The sequence below is a fragment of the Calliopsis andreniformis genome, unplaced genomic scaffold (assembly GCF_051401765.1).
Source record: "Calliopsis andreniformis isolate RMS-2024a unplaced genomic scaffold, iyCalAndr_principal scaffold0014, whole genome shotgun sequence".
Taxonomy (NCBI): Eukaryota; Metazoa; Arthropoda; class Insecta; order Hymenoptera; family Andrenidae; genus Calliopsis; species Calliopsis andreniformis.
Genome location: NW_027480427.1, coordinates 12328275 through 12340678, shown reverse-complemented (window position 1 = coordinate 12340678; position 12404 = coordinate 12328275).

Here is a 12404-nt window from a genome sequence, read left to right as displayed (position 1 = left end):
ATAAAATACAAAATAAATAGAACAGCTTTTCCATCGTGTAAAACGAATAATTGCTACCGGTGTGAAAATTATGGTCATTTCTACGTTCCGGTCAACCTAGGCTTCACCATAGGGCGTTACTCCACCAGGTCAAACAGTTAGTTCCTTAGAAGTCAACGCCCGAAGCATAAAATACAAAATAAATAGAACAGTTTTTCCATCGTATAAAACGAATAGTAGCAACCAGTGTGAAAGTTATGGTCATTTCTACGTTCCGGCAACCTAGGCTTCACCCCAGGGCGTTGTACCACCAGATCGAATAGTTAGGGCGTAAGAAGTGAACGCCAGAAGCATAAAATAAAATATAAATACAACAGTTTTTCTATCATATAAAACGAGTAACTGCAACCAGTATGAAAGTTGTGGTCATTTCTACTTTCCGGGCAACCTATGTTACACCCTAGGGCGTTGCTCCAACAGATTGAATAGTTAGGGCCTTAGAAGTCAATGCCCGAAGCATAAAATGCAATAAAAATACAACAGTTTTTCCATCGTATAAAAGGATTAATTGCAACCAGTTTGAAAGTGATGGTCATTTCTACGTTCCGGGCAACCTAGGCTCACTCTAGGGCGTTGCTCCACCAGATCGAATAGTTAGGGCCTTAGAAGTCAACGCCAGAATCATAAAATACAATGAAGATGCAACAGCTTTTCCATCGTATTAAACGAATAATTTCAACAAGTGTGAATGTTATGGTCATTTCTACATTCCGAGCAACCTAGGCTTCACTGTAGGGCGTTGATCCAACAGATTGAATAGTTAGGGCCTTAGCAGTCAACGCCCGAAGCATAAAATACGGTATAAATACAACAGCTTTTCCATCGTATAAAACGTATAATAGCAACCAGTGTGAAAGTTATGGACATTTCTACATTCCGAGCAACCTGTGCTTCACTCTAGAGCGTTGCTCCACCAGATCGAATATTTAGGGACTTAGAAGTCAACGCCAGAAGCATAAAATACAATAAAGGTGCAACAGTTTTTCCATCGTATAACAGGAATAATTGCAACCAGTGTGAAAGTGATGGTCATTTCTACGTTCTGGGCAACCTAGGCTTCACCCTAGGGCGTTGCTCCAACAGATTGAATAGTTAAGGCCTTAGAAGTCAATGCCCGAAGCATAAAATGCAATAAAAATACAACAGTTTTTCCATCGTATAAAAGGATTAATTGCAACCAGTTTGAAAGTGATGGTCATTTCTACGTTCCGGGCAACCTAGCCTTCACTCTAGGGCGTTGCTCCACCAGATCGAATAGCTAGGGCCTTAGAAGTCAACGCCCGAAGCATAAAATACAAAATAAAGAGTACAGTTTTTCCATTGTATAAAACGTATAATTGCTACCGGTGTGAAAGTTATGGTCATTTCAACGTTCCGGGCAACCTAGGCTTCACCCTAGGTCGTTGTTCCACCAGATGGAATAGTTAGGGCCTTAGAAGTCAACGCCCGAAGAATAAAATACAAAATAAATAGAACAGTTTTTCCATCGTATAAAACTAATAATTTCAACCAGTGTGAAAGTAATGGGCATTTCTACGTTCCGGACAGCCTAGGCTTCACCCTAGGGCGTTGCTCCACCACATCGAATAGCTACGGCCTTAGAAGTCAACGCCAGAAGCATAAAATACAATAAATATACAAGAGTTTTTCCATCGTATATCAGGAATAATTGCAACCAGTGTGAAAGTGATGGTCATTTCTACGTTCCGGGCAACGTAGGCTTCACTCTAGGGCGTTGTTCCAACAGATCGAACACTTAGGGCCTAAGAAGGCACCGCCAGAAGCATAAAATACAATATAAATATAACAGTTTTTCCATCGTATAAAACGAATAATAGCAATCAGTGTGAAAGTTATGGTCACTTCTAAGTTCCGGGCAACCTAGGCTTCACCCTAGGGCGTCGCTCCAACAGATTCAATAGTTAGGGCCTTAGAAGTCAACGCCCGACGCATAAAATGCAATAAAAATGCAACAGTTTTTCCATCGTATAAAAGGATTAATTGCAACCAGTTTGAAAGTGATGGTCATTTCTACGTTCCGGGCAACCTAGGCTTCACCCTAGGGCGTTGTTCCGCCAGATGGAGTAGTTAGGGCATAAGAAGTCAACCCCCGACGCATAAAATGCAATAAAAATGCAACAGTTTTTCCATCGTATAAAAGGATTAATTGCAACCAGTTTGAAAGTGATGGTCATTTCTACGTTCCGGGCAACCTAGGCTTCACTCTAGGGCGTTGCTCCACGAGATCGAATAGTTAGTGCCTTAGGAGTCAACGCCAGAAGCATAAAATACAATATAAATACAACAGTTTTTCCATCGTATAAAACGAATAATTGCTACCAGTATGGAAGTGATGGTCATTTCTACGTTCCGGGCAACCTAGGCCTCACTCTAGGGCGTTGTTCCTCCAGATTGAATAGTTAGGGCCTAAGAAATCAACGGCAGAAGCATAAAATACAATATAAATATACCTGTTTTTCCATCGTGTAAAACGAATAATTTCAACCAGTGTGAATGTTATGGTCATTTCTACATTCCGAACAACCTAGGCTTCAATCTAGGTCGTTGATCCACCAGATAGAATAGTGAGGGCCTTAGAAGTCAACGCCAGAAGCATAAAATTCAATAAAGATGCAACAGTTTTTCCATCATATAAAACGAATAATTGCAACCAGTATGAAAGCTATGGTCATTTCTACTTTACGGGCAACCTAGGCTACACCCTAGGGCGTTGCTCCTACAGATAGAATAGTTAGGGCCTAAGATGTGAACCCCAGAAGCATAAAATACAATATAAATACAACAGTTTTTCCATCATACAAAACGAATAATTGCAACCAGTATGAAAGCTAGGGTCATTTCTACTTTACGGGCAACCTAGGCTACACCCTAGGTCATTGCTCTTACAGATTAAATAGTTAGGGCCTTAGAAGTCAACGCCCGAAGCATAAAATACAAAATAAATAGTACAGTTTTTCCATTGTATAAAACGAATAATAGCAATCAGTGTGAAAGTTATGGTCATTTCTAAGTTCCGGGCAACCTAGGCTTCACCCTAGGGCGTCGCTCCACCAGATCGAATAGTTAGTGCCTTAGAAGTCAACGCCAGAAGCATAAAATACAATATAAATACAACAGTTTTTCCAACGTATAAAACGAATAATTGCAACCAGTATGAAAGTTATGGTCATTTCTACGTTCGGGGCAACCTAGGCTTCACTCTATGGCGTTCTTCCACTACATCGAATAGCAACGGCCTCAGAAGTCAACGCCTGAAGCATAAAATACAATAAAAATACAACAGTCTTTCCGTCCTATAACAGGAATAATTGCAACCCGTGTGAAAGTGATGGTCATTTGGACGTTCCAGGCAACCTAATCTTCACTCTAGGGCGTTGTTCCACCAGATCGAATTTTTAGGGCCTAAGAAGTCAACGCCAGAAGCATAAGATACAATATAAAGGTAACAGTTTTTCCATCGTATAGAACGAATAATAGCAACCAGTGTGAAAGTTAACGTCATTTCTACTTTCCGGGCAACCTAGGCTTCACCCTAGGGCGTTGCTCCAACAGATTGAATAGTTAAGGCCTTAGAAGTCAACGCCCGATGCATAAAATACAAAATAAATAGAACAGTTTTTCCATCGTGTAAAACGAATAATTGCTACCGGTGTGAAAATTATGGTCATTTCTACGTTCCGGTCAACCTAGGCTTCACCATAGGGCGTTACTCCACCAGATCGAATAGCTAGGGCCTAAGATATGAACCCCAGAAGCATAAAATACAATACAAATACAACAGTTTTTCCATCATACAAAACGAATAATTGCAACCAGTATGAATGCTAGGGTCATTTCTACTTTACGGGCAACCTAGGCTACACCCTAGGTCGTTGCTCTTACAGATTGAATAGTTAGGGCCTTAGAAGTTAATGCCCGAAGCATAAAATACAATAAAAATACAACAGTCTTTCCGTTCTATAACAGGAATAATTGCAACCCGTGTGAAAGTGATGGTCATTTGGACGTTCCAGGCAACCTAATCTTCACTCTAGGGCGTTGTTCCACCAGATCGAATTTTTAGGGCCTAAGAAGTCAACGCCAGAAGCATAAGATACAATATAAAGGTAACAGTTTTTCCATCGTATAGAACGAATAATAGCAACCAGTGTGAAAGTTAACGTCATTTCTACTTTCCGGGCAACCTAGGCTTCACCCTAGGGCGTTGCTCCAACAGATTGAATAGTTAAGGCCTTAGAAGTCAACGCCCGATGCATAAAATACAAAATAAATAGAACAGTTTTTCCATCGTGTAAAACGAATAATTGCTACCGGTGTGAAAATTATGGTCATTTCTACGTTCCGGTCAACCTAGGCTTCACCATAGGGCGTTACTCCACCAGATCGAATAGCTAGGGCCTAAGATATGAACCCCAGAAGCATAAAATACAATACAAATACAACAGTTTTTCCATCATACAAAACGAATAATTGCAACCAGTATGAATGCTAGGGTCATTTCTACTTTACGGGCAACCTAGGCTACACCCTAGGTCGTTGCTCTTACAGATTGAATAGTTAGGGCCTTAGAAGTTAATGCCCGAAGCATAAAATGCAATAAAAATACAACAGTTTTTCCATCGTATAAAAGGATTAATTGCAACCAGTTTGAAAGTGATGGTCATTTCTACGTTCCGGGCAACCTAGCCTTCACTCTAGGGCGTTGCTCCATCAGATCGAATAGCTAGGGCCTTAGAAGTCAACGGCCGAAGCATAAAATACAAAATAAATAGAACAGTTTTTCCATCGTATAAAACTAATAATTTCAACCAGTGTGAAAGTTATGGTCATTTCAACGTTCCGGGCAACCTAGGCTTCACCCTAGGGCGTTGCTCCACCACATCGAATAGCTACGGCCTTAGAAGTCAACGCCAGAAGCATAAAATACAATAAATATACAACAGTTTTTCCATCGTATATCAGGAATAATTGCAACCAGTGTGAAAGTGATGGTCATTTCTACGTTCCGGGCAACCTAGGCTTCACCCTAGGGCGTTGTTCCGCCAGATGGAGTAGTTAGGGCATAAGAAGTCAACCCCCGACGCATAAAATGCAATAAAAATGCAACAGTTTTTCCATCGTATAAAAGGATTAATTGCAACCAGTTTGAAAGTGATGGTCATTTCTACGTTCCGGGCAACCTAGGCTTCACCCTAGGGCGTTGTACAACCAGATGGAATAGTTAGGGCATAAGAAGTCAACGCCAGAAGCATAAAATACGGTATAAATACAACAGCTTTTCCATCGTATAAAACGTATAATAGCAACCAGTGTGAAAGTGATGGTCATTTCTACGTTCCGGGCAACCTAGGCTACACTCTGCAGCGTTGTTCCACCAGATCGAATAGTTAGGGCCTAAGAAGTCAGCGCCAGAAGCATAAAATACAATATAAATATAACAGATTTTCCATCGTATAAAACGAATAATAGCAGCCAGTGTGAAAGTTGTGGTCATTTCTACGTTCCGGGCAACCTAGGCTTAACCCTAGGGCGTTGCTCCAACAGATCGAATAGTTAGGGCCTTAGAAGTCAACGCCCGACGCATAAAATGCAATAAAAATGCAACAGTTTTTCCATCGTATAAAAGGATTAATTGCAACTTTTTGAAAGTGATGGTCATTTCTACGTTCCGGGCAACCTAGGCTTCACCCTAGGGCGTTGTTCCGCCAGATGGAGTAGTTAGGGCATAAGAAGTCAACCCCCGACGCATAAAATGCAATAAAAATGCAACAGTTTTTCCATCGTATAAAAGGATTAATTGCAACCAGTTTGAAAGTGATGGTCATTTCTACGTTCCGGGCAACCTAGGCTTCACCCTAGGGCGTTGTTCCACCAGATGGAATAGTTAGGGCATAAGAAGTCAACGCCCGAAGCATAAAATACAGTATAAATACAACAGCTTTTCCATCGTATAAAACGTATAATAGCAACCAGTGTGAAAGTTATGGGCATTTCTCCGTTCCGGGCAACCTAGGCTACACTCTATGGCGTTGTTCCACCAGATCGAATAGTTAGGGCCTAAGAAGTCAGCGCCAGAAGCATAAAATACAAGATAAATATAACAGTTTTTCCATCGTATAAAACGAATAATAGCAGCCAGTGTTAAAGTTAAGGTCATTTCTACGTTCCGGGCAACCTAGGCTTCACCCTAGGGCGTTGCTGCAACAGATCGAATAGTTAGTGCCTTAGAAGTCAACGGCCGAAGCATAAAATACAAAATAAATAGAACTGTTTTTCCATCGTATAAAACGAATAATTGCTACCGGTGTGAAAGTTATTTCCATTTCTACGTTACGGGCAGCCTAGACTTCACCCTAGGGCGTTGTTCCACTAGATGGAATAGTTAGGGCATAAGAAGTCAGCGCCAGAAGCATAAAATACAATATAAATATAACAGTTTTTCCATCGTATAAAACGAATAATAGCAGCCAGTGTGAAAGTTATGGTCATTTCTACGTTCCGGGCAACCTAGGCTTCACCCTAGGGCGTTGCTCCAACAGATCGAATAGTTAGTGCCTCAGAAGTCAACGACCGAAGCATAAAATACAAAATAAATAGAACAGTTTTTCCATTGTATAAAACGAATAATAGCAACCAGTGTGAAAGTTATGGTCATTTCTACGTTCGGGCAAGCTGGGCTTCACTCTAGGGCGTTGCTCCACCAGATCAAACAGCTAGGGTCTTAGAAGTCAACGCCCGAAGCATAAAATACAATATAAATTTAACAGTTTTTCCATCGTATAGAACGAATAATAGCAACCAGTGTGAAAGTTAACGTCATTTCTACTTTCCGGGCAACCTAGGCTTCACCCTAGGGCGTTGCTCCAACAGATTGAATAGTTAGGGCCTTAGAAGTCAACGCCCGATGCATAAAATACAAAATAAATAGAACAGCTTTTCCATCGTGTAAAACGAATAATTGCTACCGGTGTGAAAATTATGGTCATTTCTACGTTCCGGTCAACCTAGGCTTCACCATAGGGCGTTACTCCACCAGGTCAAACAGTTAGTTCCTTAGAAGTCAACGCCCGAAGCATAAAATACAAAATAAATAGAACAGTTTTTCCATCGTATAAAACGAATAGTAGCAACCAGTGTGAAAGTTATGGTCATTTCTACGTTCCGGCAACCTAGGCTTCACCCCAGGGCGTTGTACCACCAGATCGAATAGTTAGGGCGTAAGAAGTGAACGCCAGAAGCATAAAATAAAATATAAATACAACAGTTTTTCTATCATATAAAACGAGTAACTGCAACCAGTATGAAAGTTGTGGTCATTTCTACTTTCCGGGCAACCTATGTTACACCCTAGGGCGTTGCTCCAACAGATTGAATAGTTAGGGCCTTAGAAGTCAATGCCCGAAGCATAAAATGCAATAAAAATACAACAGTTTTTCCATCGTATAAAAGGATTAATTGCAACCAGTTTGAAAGTGATGGTCATTTCTACGTTCCGGGCAACCTAGGCTCACTCTAGGGCGTTGCTCCACCAGATCGAATAGTTAGGGCCTTAGAAGTCAACGCCAGAATCATAAAATACAATGAAGATGCAACAGCTTTTCCATCGTATTAAACGAATAATTTCAACAAGTGTGAATGTTATGGTCATTTCTACATTCCGAGCAACCTAGGCTTCACTGTAGGGCGTTGATCCAACAGATTGAATAGTTAGGGCCTTAGCAGTCAACGCCCGAAGCATAAAATACGGTATAAATACAACAGCTTTTCCATCGTATAAAACGTATAATAGCAACCAGTGTGAAAGTTATGGACATTTCTACATTCCGAGCAACCTGTGCTTCACTCTAGAGCGTTGCTCCACCAGATCGAATATTTAGGGACTTAGAAGTCAACGCCAGAAGCATAAAATACAATAAAGGTGCAACAGTTTTTCCATCGTATAACAGGAATAATTGCAACCAGTGTGAAAGTGATGGTCATTTCTACGTTCTGGGCAACCTAGGCTTCACCCTAGGGCGTTGCTCCAACAGATTGAATAGTTAAGGCCTTAGAAGTCAATGCCCGAAGCATAAAATGCAATAAAAATACAACAGTTTTTCCATCGTATAAAAGGATTAATTGCAACCAGTTTGAAAGTGATGGTCATTTCTACGTTCCGGGCAACCTAGCCTTCACTCTAGGGCGTTGCTCCACCAGATCGAATAGCTAGGGCCTTAGAAGTCAACGCCCGAAGCATAAAATACAAAATAAAGAGTACAGTTTTTCCATTGTATAAAACGTATAATTGCTACCGGTGTGAAAGTTATGGTCATTTCAACGTTCCGGGCAACCTAGGCTTCACCCTAGGTCGTTGTTCCACCAGATGGAATAGTTTGGGCCTTAGAAGTCAACGCCCGAAGAATAAAATACAAAATAAATAGAACAGTTTTTCCATCGTATAAAACTAATAATTTCAACCAGTGTGAAAGTAATGGGCATTTCTACGTTCCGGACAGCCTAGGCTTCACCCTAGGGCGTTGCTCCACCACATCGAATAGCTACGGCCTTAGAAGTCAACGCCAGAAGCATAAAATACAATAAATATACAAGAGTTTTTCCATCGTATATCAGGAATAATTGCAACCAGTGTGAAAGTGATGGTCATTTCTACGTTCCGGGCAACGTAGGCTTCACTCTAGGGCGTTGTTCCAACAGATCGAACACTTAGGGCCTAAGAAGGCACCGCCAGAAGCATAAAATACAATATAAATATAACAGTTTTTCCATCGTATAAAACGAATAATAGCAATCAGTGTGAAAGTTATGGTCACTTCTAAGTTCCGGGCAACCTAGGCTTCACCCTAGGGCGTCGCTCCAACAGATTGAATAGTTAGGGCCTTAGAAGTCAACGCCCGAAGCATAAAATGCAATAAAAATGCAACAGTTTTTCCATCGTATAAAAGGATTAATTGCAACCAGTTTGAAAGTGATGGTCATTTCTACGTTCCGGGCAACCTAGGCTTCACCCTAGGGCGTTGTTCCGCCAGATGGAGTAGTTAGGGCATAAGAAGTCAACCCCCGACGCATAAAATGCAATAAAAATGCAACAGTTTTTCCATCGTATAAAAGGATTAATTGCAACCAGTTTGAAAGTGATGGTCATTTCTACGTTCCGGGCAACCTAGGCTTCACCCTAGGGCGTTGTTCCACCAGATGGAATAGTTAGGGCATAAGAAGTCAACGCCCGAAGCATAAAATACAGTATAAATACAACAGCTTTTCCATCGTATAAAACGTATAATAGCAACCAGTGTGAAAGTTATGGGCATTTCTCCGTTCCGGGCAACCTAGGCTACACTCTATGGCGTTGTTCCACCAGATCGAATAGTTAGGGCCTAAGAAGTCAGCGCCAGAAGCATAAAATACAAGATAAATATAACAGTTTTTCCATCGTATAAAACGAATAATAGCAGCCAGTGTTAAAGTTATGGTCATTTCTACGTTCCGGGCAACCTAGGCTTCACCCTAGGGCGTTGCTGCAACAGATCGAATAGTTAGTGCCTTAGAAGTCAACGGCAGAAGCATAAAATACAAAATAAATAGAACTGTTTTTCCATCGTATAAAACGAATAATTGCTACCGGTGTGAAAGTTATTTCCATTTCTACGTTACGGGCAGCCTAGACTTCACCCTAGGGCGTTGTTCCACTAGATGGAATAGTTAGGGCATAAGAAGTCAGCGCCAGAAGCATAAAATACAATATAAATATAACAGTTTTTCCATCGTATAAAACGAATAATAGCAGCCAGTGTGAAAGTTATGGTCATTTCTACGTTCCGGGCAACCTAGGCTTCACCCTAGGGCGTTGCTCCAACAGATCGAATAGTTAGTGCCTCAGAAGTCAACGACCGAAGCATAAAATACAAAATAAATAGAACAGTTTTTCCATTGTATAAAACGAATAATAGCAACCAGTGTGAAAGTTATGGTCATTTCTACGTTCGGGCAAGCTGGGCTTCACTCTAGGGCGTTGCTCCACCAGATCAAACAGCTAGGGTCTTAGAAGTCAACGCCCGAAGCATAAAATACAATATAAATTTAACAGTTTTTCCATCGTATAGAACGAATAATAGCAACCAGTGTGAAAGTTAACGTCATTTCTACTTTCCGGGCAACCTAGGCTTCACCCTAGGGCGTTGCTCCAACAGATTGAATAGTTAGGGCCTTAGAAGTCAACGCCCGATGCATAAAATACAAAATAAATAGAACAGCTTTTCCATCGTGTAAAACGAATAATTGCTACCGGTGTGAAAATTATGGTCATTTCTACGTTCCGGTCAACCTAGGCTTCACCATAGGGCGTTACTCCACCAGGTCAAACAGTTAGTTCCTTAGAAGTCAACGCCCGAAGCATAAAATACAAAATAAATAGAACAGTTTTTCCATCGTATAAAACGAATAGTAGCAACCAGTGTGAAAGTTATGGTCATTTCTACGTTCCGGCAACCTAGGCTTCACCCCAGGGCGTTGTACCACCAGATCGAATAGTTAGGGCGTAAGAAGTGAACGCCAGAAGCATAAAATAAAATATAAATACAACAGTTTTTCTATCATATAAAACGAGTAACTGCAACCAGTATGAAAGTTGTGGTCATTTCTACTTTCCGGGCAACCTATGTTACACCCTAGGGCGTTGCTCCAACAGATTGAATAGTTAGGGCCTTAGAAGTCAATGCCCGAAGCATAAAATGCAATAAAAATACAACAGTTTTTCCATCGTATAAAAGGATTAATTGCAACCAGTTTGAAAGTGATGGTCATTTCTACGTTCCGGGCAACCTAGGCTCACTCTAGGGCGTTGCTCCACCAGATCGAATAGTTAGGGCCTTAGAAGTCAACGCCAGAATCATAAAATACAATGAAGATGCAACAGCTTTTCCATCGTATTAAACGAATAATTTCAACAAGTGTGAATGTTATGGTCATTTCTACATTCCGAGCAACCTAGGCTTCACTGTAGGGCGTTGATCCAACAGATTGAATAGTTAGGGCCTTAGCAGTCAACGCCCGAAGCATAAAATACTGTATAAATACAACAGCTTTTCCATCGTATAAAACGTATAATAGCAACCAGTGTGAAAGTTATGGACATTTCTACATTCCGAGCAACCTGTGCTTCACTCTAGAGCGTTGCTCCACCAGATCGAATATTTAGGGACTTAGAAGTCAACGCCAGAAGCATAAAATACAATAAAGGTGCAACAGTTTTTCCATCGTATAACAGGAATAATTGCAACCAGTGTGAAAGTGATGGTCATTTCTACGTTCTGGGCAACCTAGGCTTCACCCTAGGGCGTTGCTCCAACAGATTGAATAGTTAAGGCCTTAGAAGTCAATGCCCGAAGCATAAAATGCAATAAAAATACAACAGTTTTTCCATCGTATAAAAGGATTAATTGCAACCAGTTTGAAAGTGATGGTCATTTCTACGTTCCGGGCAACCTAGCCTTCACTCTAGGGCGTTGCTCCACCAGATCGAATAGCTAGGGCCTTAGAAGTCAACGCCCGAAGCATAAAATACAAAATAAAGAGTACAGTTTTTCCATTGTATAAAACGTATAATTGCTACCGGTGTGAAAGTTATGGTCATTTCAACGTTCCGGGCAACCTAGGCTTCACCCTAGGTCGTTGTTCCACCAGATGGAATAGTTAGGGCCTTAGAAGTCAACGCCCGAAGCATAAAATACAAAATAAATAGAACAGTTTTTCCATCGTATAAAACTAATAATTTCAACCAGTCTGAAAGTAATGGGCATTTCTACGTTCCGGACAACCTAGGCTTCACCCTAGGGCGTTGCTCCACCACATCGAATAGCTACGGCCTTAGAAGTCAACGCCAGAAGCATAAAATACAATAAATATACAAGAGTTTTTCCATCGTATATCAGGAATAATTGCAACCAGTGTGAAAGTGATGGTCATTTCTACGTTCCGGGCAACGTAGGCTTCACTCTAGGGCGTTGTTCCAACAGATCGAACACTTAGGGCCTAAGAAGGCACCGCCAGAAGCATAAAATACAATATAAATATAACAGTTTTTCCATCGTATAAAACGAATAATAGCAATCAGTGTGAAAGTTATGGTCACTTCTAAGTTCCGGGCAACCTAGGCTTCACCCTAGGGCGTCGCTCCAACAGATGGAATAGTTAGGGCCTTAGAATTCAACGCCCGACGCATAAAATGCAATAAAAATGCAACAGTTTTTCCATCGTATAAAAGGATTAATTGCAACCAGTTTGAAAGTGATGGTCATTTCTACGTTCCGGGCAACCTAGGCTTCACCCTAGGGCGTTGTTCCGCCAGA